Source organism: Camelus dromedarius, chromosome 11 (assembly GCF_036321535.1).
Source record: "Camelus dromedarius isolate mCamDro1 chromosome 11, mCamDro1.pat, whole genome shotgun sequence".
Taxonomy (NCBI): Eukaryota; Metazoa; Chordata; class Mammalia; order Artiodactyla; family Camelidae; genus Camelus; species Camelus dromedarius.
In genome coordinates, this window is record NC_087446.1 from 27,469,098 (window position 1) to 27,481,952 (window position 12,855).

General features: G+C 34.5%; 1 non-coding gene across 1 annotated transcript; it reads left to right on the forward strand.

The window, feature by feature from the left end:
• Window positions 1-425: 425 nt before the first annotated feature.
• On the forward strand, window positions 426-499 carry TRNAH-AUG (transfer RNA histidin (anticodon AUG)). Its single transcript has one exon. It is a non-coding gene; the product is annotated as a tRNA-His (tRNA).
• The last annotated feature ends 12,356 nt before the right edge of the window (window positions 500-12,855 follow it).

Below are 12,855 nucleotides of genomic sequence, written 5' to 3' on the forward strand. Positions count from 1 at the left end.
CTGTGATGTGAGCTCTAAAGAGTGAATTTACAAGGTGAATAACAAAGATCTCAGAAGCTTAGAGGAGATTTTCAGTTAAGATTTTCAAAAGGAAAAGAAAAGAGACAGACAAACATTACAGTGGTACATTTTTGAGAACCAGGAAACCTAGGAGTATTGTTCCCCTGGCAACCTTTGTGCAGAGTTTGTGAGTTCACACAGCAGTTTCTCCTGTTTTCGTATTGCAATCAAGAACTTGATTGTTTTTGTTAAAGTGATTATTTTGCATTTCTTCTCTTTTTTTTCCTTTCCTTTGTGCTTATTTTACATCAAGGTCTAAAATCTGTTGGTTGTTCTCAATTTGTCTAAAGTGCAAATTCTTAGAAGCAAAGTAAAAACTGAAGCAAAATGAAAAGGAAGTTTTAAAGAGTTAAATTCTAAGAGGGGGCAGGTATAGCTCAAGTGGTAGAGTGCATGCTTATGATGCATGAGGTCCTGGGTTCAATCCCCAGTACCTCCTCCAAAAATAAACAAATCTAATTACCTTCCCCCCAGAGAAAAATAAAATTAAAAAAATTAAAAAAAAAAGAGTTAAATTCGAGAAAGTAAATGTGTGTTTGTAAAATCAAACTTTCAGAGAGAGCCCAAAGAGGAATTTCTGAATAATAACAAGAACATTACACAAATCCTATTATCTTAAAGGGTAGTTTAAATTATAGGCAGCCTTACTACTGGCATAGAAGCTATGCTGCAAGTAAGCAGAGCTGTATCTGGTTGTAAAATTTAAAAAACACAATTACTGTGCCTTTTGTGATTAATAATATTTCATAATTATTCTAACTGATACTTCTTCCAAATGGACTGAAAGATTAACCATTAACCTCTTATTCGCTTCTCTTGTCTCCCTTCAGTGTCCTGGGTCCTGGATACTTAGGTCCTGGCTGTGACCTTTCTTAGTACCTCTTGATGCTATGATTCTTTTCATCTTCCATCATCCCCAATTTAATCAAACCCTATCACTTGTGTTTTGTTTTACTTTGTTTTGTCTTAACAACTCTCTTGATCTTGTTCTGCTAAGCACTGCTGGAGAAATTCAGGCAAGCTTGCCAATTGAGTTCTGTGCAATTAGGCCCTCCATGCTGTTCTGCTACCCCTTTATTCACCATTAACTCACTTCCTAAAGCATTTTCTTCAGCAGTTGTTCTAATCCTTTTTCAATTTCCTCCAGCCTCCAACGACACTATTGTCTTCTTCAGGCTAAGTAAAGACTTTTCCTCTTACTTGATTGACAAGACAAAATTTAAGGAGTTACTCTCCCAAATCCTATCCTCTTTATCTTAAAAGCAGTTGGCCCCAGCAAGGAAAAAAAAAAAAAAAGAAAAAAAGGCATGCTCGAAGTAGGACAATTAAAAGGGGAGGGTTTAAAGGGACAAACGTAGGAGCTGTGTAGTAACTTAGGGCTAGTAACCTTTAAGCCAAAAGGGACAAGTGAAGAGAGCAGTTACTGGGTTTTGAAAGGGGACGGTCCTGTAGATTTAGCCACCTTGAGTGGAGCTGTAACCTTCAGCTGAGGAATGCAGCCAGCTCAACATGACTCTAAGATGAGAGGGCCAGAACCTCACCTCTCTTCTCCCTTTCCTAGGAGGTTCTCTCCATTGCCTACTGATGAGATCCATAGATCAGCTTGCTGGTGCAGACAGCAGGGTGCAGTCTGGAGGGACAAATAGAAATTATCTAGTATAGATTCTCAACATCTGTTTTGGTTGAGTCTATCATGTAAAAATATCATTTTAGATTTCATAAAGAATAAATAATTAGTCCTGCCCCCACTTCTACAGAAGCTAAAGGCCTAGCAGTGAAGATATTTACACCTATAAATATATAAGCCATATACATAAGGCATGTAAACAAACATATGTATAAAAATATGATTCAAAAGAAAAAAAATTATAAAATGCTGGGGCAAGAGAGGCAGGTGAGAGATTACTACTAAACGGGAAAAATCAGAATATTTTCATGTTTTTGGGGACCCGTAAGAGTGAGGAGAATTTACAAATATGGAGAGAGATGTCAGGGAACGCATTCTAGTCAGAGAAAGCAGCAAGGACTAAAGCAGTGAGATGTGAAAACATGGACTATATAAAGAAATAGTGGGCAAGAAAGTTAGGAAGTTGGGCGTCTGTAGAGGTAGTCTGGAGTATGGTTGAGAACTTATGCTAACGGAAGCTAGCTTTCCCATGCTTACTATGTAACATCATCATACTAAATGAATAACATTCATTAGTACTTTTCATACAACAGTTGCATGAAGCAGATACTATTATCCCTGTTTTACAGATGAGGAAACTGACTCTTAGGGCGAAGTTAAATAATTTCACCAAAGTCACAAAATTGAAAAGTGGCTTTTTGTGAGGATTCAGTGACATAACAACATTTAATAAAGGCAAATAGAGTGACCATCATGTAGCAGATGTCCAGTAGGTGTTAATATGCATTAGCCACCTGACCCATCTTGACTTTTGACCTGTAGTAAAAGGAATCTGACAGCAGTGTGGAGTGACTTAGAGGGAGAACAGTGCTGAGAGGGAGATAACAAGGGTGTTAGTGGGGATAGTGATGGCAGGAGTGGATAAAATAAGATGGGTTCAGGAAATACTACTGTGCTTGGATTGATAAAACTTGGCAAATGATAAAATGGGGTGCTAGAAAACAAGGGTGAAGTACAGGACAGTTCTTTAATAAATATTTTTGCTTCCTTTTGTTCCCTTTCTATTCAGAGAGATTAGATCTCCCTACTTACCCCCACTGGGTCTTTCCTCTCTTCATTCTTTCTTGTTCCCACCTGATAAATTAGAATGATTGTATACTGCTTTCTTAAAGCAGTTATCTGAAACATCTCTTATAGTTAGTCCAAGTTCTCAGTATTAGTTTACTTAGACTATTTTAATAATCTCTTGTTTTCTTTATCTCCTTTTTCTCTTCTAAGAGTTTATCATCTCAACTTTTTTCAAGTTTTAAAAATGAATAATTATTTCCTTTTCCCATTGAAGCATTTCAGTGGCTCCCAGTTAGCTGAAGAATAATAGGTCAATAATATACCATACAATGAAATGTTATGTTTCAGTTGAAAAAGATGAGATGGATCTCTGTATATTGTCATGAAAAAAGCAAGCTGTAAAATTACATATGTGTTAGAAACCTATTTTTATATTGAAGCAATTTATATGCAGCACATATTTTATACCCATTTGTGTATGTACGTATAAAAGTTGGAAGAATATATACCAATTTATCCCCCCCTTAGTATTGAAGTGGTTTTCACTTTTTGTACATACGTTTGGGTTTTTCAAAATTATTTACAACAAACTTTGTATTATTTCTGTAATTAAAGTTTAAAAGAAGAATAAAACACAAACCCCTTGGCTTGGAATTTAAGGCTGTTTAGATTCTGAGCTTGAGTTATTTTTTTTAACTATCTGTCCTAACTTCTCACTATGTCTCAGATATCTTATTCCCTAGTTAGCAAATACTAAGGCCATGGGCTGCCTTTCCTGTCTTCCTCACTCACAGCAGCGTGGCTAATTGCTTGTGGCAGTTTTTCTTATTGAGCCTGGATGTAGTCATATAAGCTTTCATAACTTTAGACATCTACTACCAGTGGATTATGGGAGATGGAAATCCTGCTAACTCAGAAGTATAATCTGATCAAATTGAACTCTCTAGTGTTTATTTCCTGAGTACATTCTGTTCTTTCTTAACTCAAAGACTTTGCTTATGTAATTTTTTTTCCCGAACAGATTGACACTACCCCCCACGATCTGTCTATTGGACTTGGCACTGAAATCTGTTCCTTTATGAGGCTTTTCCATTCTCTACATTAGACATAAGCTCTTCTTCTTTGTAGGCATTTTGTGTTAATTTTTATTGACCCATTCATATTTTTGTTTTTATTTTAATGTTGCAGTATAGATTTCAAGAAGAAATCATACTTGTTAATAATTCTCTCTCTTGTGGTGCCTTGATTACAATGAGTGATCAATTAACACTTGTTGAATTTAAATGTGTTTGGATTTATGTATAGAACTGCCAAGAAGAAAGTTAATATCTAAATCTTTACATCAAGCTTGGCTATCATTGGTACTTAAAGCTTATGCAATCAAGTTTTCATAATCAAAGTCTAGATTTATTAAATTGCTGATATATTGAGCCTGCTAGTTCTATTACCAATATTTATATCTGAGGAAGTATGACACTACCCATAAAGATCCTTTAAAAAATTGTTTTATAACTTTTCATAGTTACATTTTGCTGAAAAAGGATATTTGTGATTAAAGAACAGCCAATTTTAGCAACTCTACAGGCTTTTATGAAATATCACAGCTCTACACAAACTACTTTACAAAATTCTGTATAGGAAGAGGAATGACATAGTATAGGAAAAGAATGAAGGTGAAGATATTTTTATTTCTGAAAGTATACATGGGACTGTAATTACATTTGGTGACACTGAGGTGGTGAATGTGTGAACACTATAAATATAAGTATTACCCCAAAATTATGTACATTAAAATAATATGGACAAAAAGCTTTTATGAGAAATTTTACAGTCTTACATGTCACCTCCTCTGGAAAGCTTTTTCCAGTTCCCTCGGGGCAAACAGAATTGTTCGTTATGTCTGTTGTTCTTTGTTCAATCACATGGATAAAGTTTACTGTCCTGTATTTTAGAATTTTATTACTTATTTATGGATCTGTTTCTCAGCTTGAATTAGAAGTTACTTGATTTTATGAACTGTTTTTATTTCCTTTATATCTTAGGTACCTACCACAGTGTTTAGAACCTTAAAAAGGCTTTAATAAATAATTGTTGAGTCCAAAATTGGAGACTTGCTACAACGGACCCTGCCAAGTTCCATTCTCCCTTTCTGGTTCAGCTCACATATCTCTCTGTGAAATCTCAGCTTCTTTTTCTTCTCTCTCTCCATCCTATGCAGAATTGATTTTCCCCTCTTTTGTAATACTGCTCTACCTAGACACACTTCTACAATATGTAACCCACTAAATTCTAATTATTTCCAACTCTGTGATTCCTACTATAATCTCTGTGGGGACACAAACTTATTTACATTATTTATCTACCATAATAATAGGTAAATAAGAGTTAGAATGAATGAATGGAAGAATGAGGAAAAATAATTAAATTGTCTTTGCTTTTATATATTTAGCACTTAAAATGGTCTCTCATTGATTTTATTAACAGCTATCCTTTCATGTTATCAATATCTATATCTATCCACCTATCCATATAGATATCCATCTGTCTCCATCCTTTTATCTATCCTCTCTCTTATTCCTTAAAAGTAGAAAGGGAGTATCTAAACAAGGTGGTGTACCTTGGGTGGCTCATATTCTGGTAGGAATCTAGGGAGCTGCTGCTGTCCTAAAGGCCACATGAAGATACTAAGCACAAAAAAGAGGCCACTCAATAAATTAAGCCAGAAGACAAACTTCCCACATGACTGAGTTCTCCTATTTTATACAATTGAAAATAATTTTTAAGCATATTGAAGTTGGCAATTATTATGCAAATTTATAAAACAATTACCAATTTAATTACAAATGCAGGAACAATGTAAGTTAATGATATGTTTGGTGATGATGATAACATTGTGAAATATAGAGGTCTTGAGCCACTTGCTTAGAGGTAAATAGCCACTCAGAGTAATGAAGTTGAAGATTGCTCCTGAGTATTCCCTCTTGGTCTTCTTTCCTTTAATAACGAGATCACCTCATGTCAAATACATAATGTCTCTGCATAATTCAAGACAAATAGAAGAATCTTGTTGTGGTTTTGGAGTCTCATCATCCAGGTTCATGAATAGCTCAGAGACTGAAAAGGTACAAGTATAAATATTTCATTTCTTACCATGATTAAATATGACTTGTTTACATGTGTCCCCATTTGGTTCTTACAGATCCTTGGTGTTTTGCATTTTACTCATAAACTCAATCTTTGCTTCTATTGGATGAGAATAATCTGATTGTCAAGGTTAATCTCTGTTCATTTCTGAAACTTAGAGTGCCCCTTCCTTGGGAGAGAACTGGGAGGTCTATCTAGTTATGACAGTGATACTTCCTTGTTGTATAATCCACAAGTTGGTTTGTTTTTCCTGGAAAATCAAACATTTGTTCAAAGAATTGTTGTCAAAGGAGTAGACTTTCTGTCATCAATGTGTAAAGAGATTTTTTTTGTGTGTGGATACTTTGCATGATATATTGTTCTTTTAAAAAATTTGGTTTTGGATAGCTCTTTGGTATTTGGAATCCAAAGGATGCATGGGCCAGGCACAATCCAGAATCCAAATAGGTTCCTAGAAATACTAGCAAAAGATATTAGATAGAAGAACATTTCAGGGAGCAATGCCCCCATGAACAAATAATGAATTCTTTGGTAATGGTACTTAATCTGAAGATTGAGCTAAAGAAGACAGTGATTGGAGACATGATTTGCATAAAGAGAGATAAGAAAAAGAACATGATATAATTGAGTGGGATAGGTGATTTAATCTATTAATCACCAGAATTTTGCCTGGTCTATTAGGTAACCCCTGAGGTGCGTTTCAACACTGGTTCTATAATTTTATTACACATATTGACTTTATAAGGTAAAGAGACTGGAAAAGAGCTAATGCATATAATCCTTTAAAAAACAGATTTTATTGACTATTATTTTAACTAGTTAAAAAATATTTATAAAATATATGAAAGCAATGAGGAATAGCAAACATAAAGTACATGCTACTCAGTTTAAGAAATAGAATATTATCATTAATTTTGTAGTCACCTACTAATTTTCTAATTAATCATATCGACACTCTCTTCAGAGATAGAGACCATTTGAGTTTCTTGTTCTCTTTTATTTATAATTTTACTACATGTTTGAATAACAGTGTGTCATTTAATTTTGGTGCATAGCAACACAACAAAAAATTCCAAAATGTAACGGCTTAAAATAATAAATGTTCACCTTTTCTCATGATTCTCTGGGTTGTCTGGGCAGTTCTTTGGAAAGGCTCTGCCTTTCTCTGCTGTGTTATCTCATCTGCAGTCAATTGATGGCTCAGCTGGGGCTGACTTGTCCAGGATGGTCTCTCTCACCCATCTTACAGTAGATTATTCTGCGTCAGCTGGGATTCTTGATCACAGGTCTCTTACCAAAGACAAAGCTAACCCAGACTTATTCACATGGTGGTGGCAAGTTCCAAGAGATTTCCTAGCCTCCAGTTGTGTCATGTTTGCTAATTTCCATTAACTAAAGTGAGTAACATGGTCAAGTGAAAGTCTGAAGAGTGGAGAAATAGACTCTACCCCTTGAAAGGAGCAGCTGCAAAATCACATTGCAAAAGAGTGTGCAAATAAAGATGGGAGGAATTTGAGAACTTTGTTGCAATCGGCCACTCCTAAAAATAACTTAGTTTTCTATGTTCTTAAATTGTATATAAGTAGAATAATACTGAATAATTCTATGTGACTTGCTTTTTCTACCCAATATTGTTTCATCCAAATGCTTGTTTCATGTATTTTTAATTCATTTATTTCACTGCTGTTGTCAGTTTTCTTATGCCTTCTTCAAAATTGTCTTTTTTTAAAAAAAACTTTATATTGTATCAAGTCCAGAATTTATCATTATTTCTTTTGTGGTTAGCCTTTCTTTGTTTATTGTTAAAGATCTATTTCTATTCTCGGAGTTAAAAAAGATATTATTTTACCTTGTATCCTAATATTTTATAGTTTTGCACTTCGCAGTGGAATCTTTATTCATCAGGAGTTGATTTTTGAAAACTATGTGATAGAACCACTTTTCTTAGCAGATAGTACTTAAATTTTCTATCATTTTCCAGTAACCTTCACTGTATTGAGTCTCCCAATCCATAAACATGACTAATTTCAATATTTATTTAGGTTGTTTTATATTTTTCAATAATATTTTATATATTTTCCCTATACAATTTCGCACATTTCTAGGTACTTTTTTTCCTGCTGTTGAAACTATCTTTTTAATATTACCTTTTCTGAATATTTGTTGATAATTTCTATATCTAGAATTTTTGCTAAATTCAATTCTTATAATTTAGTTGTACATTCATTTGCTTTTTTTTACTTAGATAATATTAACTTTGAATAGTGATGGCTTTGTTTTCTTATTTCTAATTATTTTACTTTTTATTTATTTTTGATACTCTATTGTGCTGATTAGGACTCTAGTACCATGTTCAAGAGAAGGGGCAGTGGGGAGCAACCTTCTCTTGAAATGATTTTACAAGGAAAGCATTCAATTGTTTTTTTCTGGGAATGGCGTAGAATGTCATTAATCACATAATACAATTTCCCTTCTATTCCTAATTTTCTAAGAGTTTTTTCTCTTAACTATGAAAGGATACTGAGTGTTATCAGCTGTTGAGATCATACATTTATAATCTTTAAATTAATTTGGTAAATAATTTCAATTTATTTTCTAATAGTAAAAATCTTTTCATTCCTGGGCTAAACCAAATGTAGTCATTCTGTATTTTTTTTAGCACACATTGCTGGATTTAATTCTGTAGTATTATATTTAGGGCTTTCAAATTTCTGTTTGTAAGTGAACTTGTCCTATAATTTATTTTTAATAATGTTCTTACATTTCAATTCAAGATTTTTCTAGATTCATAAATTGAGTTGAAGACTGTTTCTCCTCTCTCATTTATTTAAAATTTTAATTATTTGCTCCTTAAATATTTTAAAGAAGCTGCAAGTAATTCAGTATAGATATTATTATTATTACTACTATTATTATTATTATTATTACTACTGCTACTACTACTACTAGTGAAGATTTATTTAATGAGTAGAATAAATGGGTTGTTAAGTTTTCTTAATTTAGTTCTGGTATGTTATGTTTTTCTCAAAAATTACCTATTATACATATATTTTCAAATATTACTCCCATTTTTATTCAAATTCTTTATTTGAGTCTTATTTTTTCTTGGTTACTGTTGTTAGAGTTTTGTTAATTTTATTAGCTTTAATTTTTTTTGGTTTTATTTATCATCTCTATTTTATTTTTGTATTCTATTTCACTATCTTTGGCCATTATATAGTTACTACTCCCTTCAAATTCTCTCTGGGTATATTTTATATTTCTTTATCTCACATCTTAAATTTGAAGCTTAGCTAGTTAATTTTGATTTTTTTCCTTCTCTTTTAATATGGTCATTTTACAACTGTATAATTTCCTCTAAGAACTACTTTAGCTAGCTACAGGCTTCAATTTTGATATGTATTATTTTCATAATCATTCAATTTTATGCATTTTCTAATTTTCATTGAGTTTTTATTTGACCCATGAATTATAAAAGAAGTTTCTAACTTTCAAACACATGGGATTTTTCTAGTCAGTTTTTGAATATTTATGTATACCATAATTGCATTACAGACAGAGGGAATGGTCTCTTTGATTCCTATCTTTTGACATTTACTGAGATAAGTTTATTGGCCAGTATGTTGACAATATTCAGAAATGTTCCGTTTGCAAGCAAAGATTGTATGTTCTACAGTGGTGTTCTTTATAATGGCTTCATATCAGGCTGTTTTGATGCTGTTAAATGCTCCATATTCTTACTTTTTATTGTTTATGTTATTATTAGATCTACCTATAACTCAGAAAGATTTGTTGGTATCTTCTGCTGTGATGGTAAATTTGTCCATTCTCTTTGTAGCTCTGTCAAAATGTATATATGACTATGCTGTTAAGAAGATACAAGTTTAGATTGTTGATAGCTCTCTGATAAAAATCCTTTGTCTTCTGCCACTAGAACATAAGCTGTATAAGGGCAGCACTTTTTTTTCTCTTGTGTTTACTCATTGATCCTATTATGTTTGAATTATGGCACTGGTGCTACCATATATTGCACCGTCTGGAAATGGTGTGGCTGATAGAATGATAATACCTGTTGAAAGCACAGTTGAGTTGCTAGATCAGAAAAAATGCCTATTGAAGATGGGATGTTATACTGTGGAGTGCAACACACTCCACATCAGTGTTGATTGTGTGGTGCTGTGTTTCCAACGTATGCTGTGTGAGTTTGGGAAACAAGGGATGGGATTAAAAATGGCCTCAAGTACCATCATTTTCAGTGGTCCACTTGGGGGAAATTTGTGCTTCCCATCCCACAGCTCTGGGCTTCCTGTGTTTAAAAGTACTGGATCCCGAAGCAGGATGGATTTCACCAGGAGAAGTAGCAAAATTTCCATTGATTTTAAGCTGTGCCTCCTGCCTGGGCACTTTAAACTCCTTGGTCAGGGAGATCAGATAATAAAAAAGAATAACCTTCCTGATGGGGGGGATTGACCCTGGTAATCACGCTAAAGAAAACTGTTGTTACACAACGTGAACACAGGGAGATACATGTGGAACCCAGGCAACTCACTGGGGCATCTCTTGGTACTTTCTTGTGAATTTTATGGTAAATGGTCATGGTAGCTGCGACAACCTGAGAAGGATGTCGTGATCAAGGGCTCAGACTCCTCAGAGCCCAGCAGAAGCCAGCTGTGAGCGAGGGGAATCTCAAATAGGTAACTGGAGAGCTGATCATCAGCTGCAAGGGTAAGGACTTCCTCTTGTAAGTTTGCCAGCAAAGAGGCCCAACAGACTCCCAGAGGAGGTGCTCCCAAAACCTAAACAAAAGGGTAGACCCAAGCAGTACACAGAGTAGGCTATAGAGGACACTATGTTGTGCTATCCAACTCCTTTCAGAGTTGGAGGACCTATTTCCTCTGCTGCTGTGAGGAATGCTGGCTAACAGCCTCAATTTCAGCAATGTCTGGTAACTGTCCTTGACTGAAGAGGGTCACCTTTCTCAACATTTTGCCCTCTTTCTGGGCTCTATGATGTGTGTCTATGCTTGCACTATTGACTGGTTGATGGACATTTATAGACAACTGACCCCTATTCAGTTTCAGAATGCCCCCGTGGAATTTGTTCTGACTGCATCACAGCCCAGTTTCTCCTATGCCCAATCTTGTCTCTTCCTTTTACCCACAGTTTTTAATCCTGAGACAACTCCTTTATTGTATGATAATATCCATCTCAGAAACCTGACATGAGACAGATAGAAATTTTTCTGTTCCTTGCAGTTTGGTAGAACACACCTGTAAAGCTGTTAAGGACTAGAGAGGTCAGTAGTTAACATTTTAATTTCTTCACTGGCTATATCTTTCCAGTAGGGTGTCATTACTTTTGCATATTTCCGATATCTGAGTTGAAGATTCCATGATTTTTATTGATTTTACTAACTTGTAAAGGAATCCTTAATGTACAGCATATCTCTGTAGCATGATGCCAGGGGAAAATAGTCACACATTCTTTATCAGCATATCTTCATGGGAACCTTTTGCCTTTCAAAATAAAAGTTTAGCTAGATAAACAACTGCTTAAAACACTCAGTAGGCTAAATGTGTTTGCAGTGTTAAATCTAGTATTGATGATGGATGGTGGTTATTTAAAGAAATAATAATAGGATTGTGGCTGTGCACATGGTGAATGGTTAATACCAGCAAATTTATCTTTTATTTAGAATATACCAACCACTCTACATTTGAAAAATAATGTATATAGATTTTATTTCTTTATTTTTACTTATGGTTTTCCTTCTATTAGTGTTACATTCTCTAGTATCTTCCATTTAATGAAACTCTACTTAGCCTTCAATGGGCAGGAGTTTTACCCAACACTCATTTTTATTATGCATGTGGAAGAAATGTCTACTTAACTGAGAAATATAAATATAAATAGGCAAAATTATTTTGTTGTAAGTGAAGACTCAGAATAAGCATATTTAAACAAAAGGCAAAAGTTGATTTCTTTCTCATACAAAATTCTGGATACTTGGTCAAGAGCTAATATGATGGCTCCACAGTTAGGGACCCTGGCTTTCTCTGTCTATTTTTGCTTTGCTGTCTTCAATACAAGCTTCCCATCCCATGGTCAGAGTTGTCTGGCCTAGCTTTGTTCATCATGTCGTAATCACAGTCATCATGAAGGAGAAAGGAGAGATGAAGGAAAGGCTTGTTTCTTTCACAGATACTTTTTAGAACTTCTCTTCCCCTTACCTTACACAGGCAAAAACTTATTTATCTGCCGTTCTAGCTGCAAAAGAAATTTAGTCTTTATTCTAAATTTTTTTTTAAGCTAAAGCTGTACAAACAATTGAATGGACACTGGGGACAAACAGCATTCTCTGACAGAGTAAATAACACTTCAAGACAGTATATATGTATTGGTTTCCTAGTGCTGCTCTAGCAGATTACTACAATCTTATGTGGTTCAGAACAACACAAAATTGTCTTACAGTTCTGGAGGCCAAAAGTCCAAGATGGGTTTCAGTGGACTGAAATCAAGGCGTTAACAGGGTCATGTGCCCTCCAGAGGCTGTAGAAAAGAACCTCTTTCCTAGTCTTTTCCAGCTTCTAGAGGCCACCCTTGGCTCATTATGCCCTTTCAGGCAGAAATCACATCGCCCTTCTGAACCTCTGCCCCTGACATTACCTCTCCTTATCTTTCTATGCTTCTGTCACCACATCATTTCTTTCTATCTCTGACTCTTCTGCCTCCCTCTTATAGGAACTCTTGTGATTACAGAGGCCATAAGGATAATTCAGGACAGTTTCCCCATCTCAAGATCTTATTTTAATCACATCTGCAAAATCTCTTTTGCCATTTGAAGTAACAACATATTCACAGGTTCTGGAGATTAGAATATGGACATCTTTGAAAGCCATCATTCAATTTACCATAATATCAAAATTTAGAGAAAATTCCAATGATGTTAATATTAT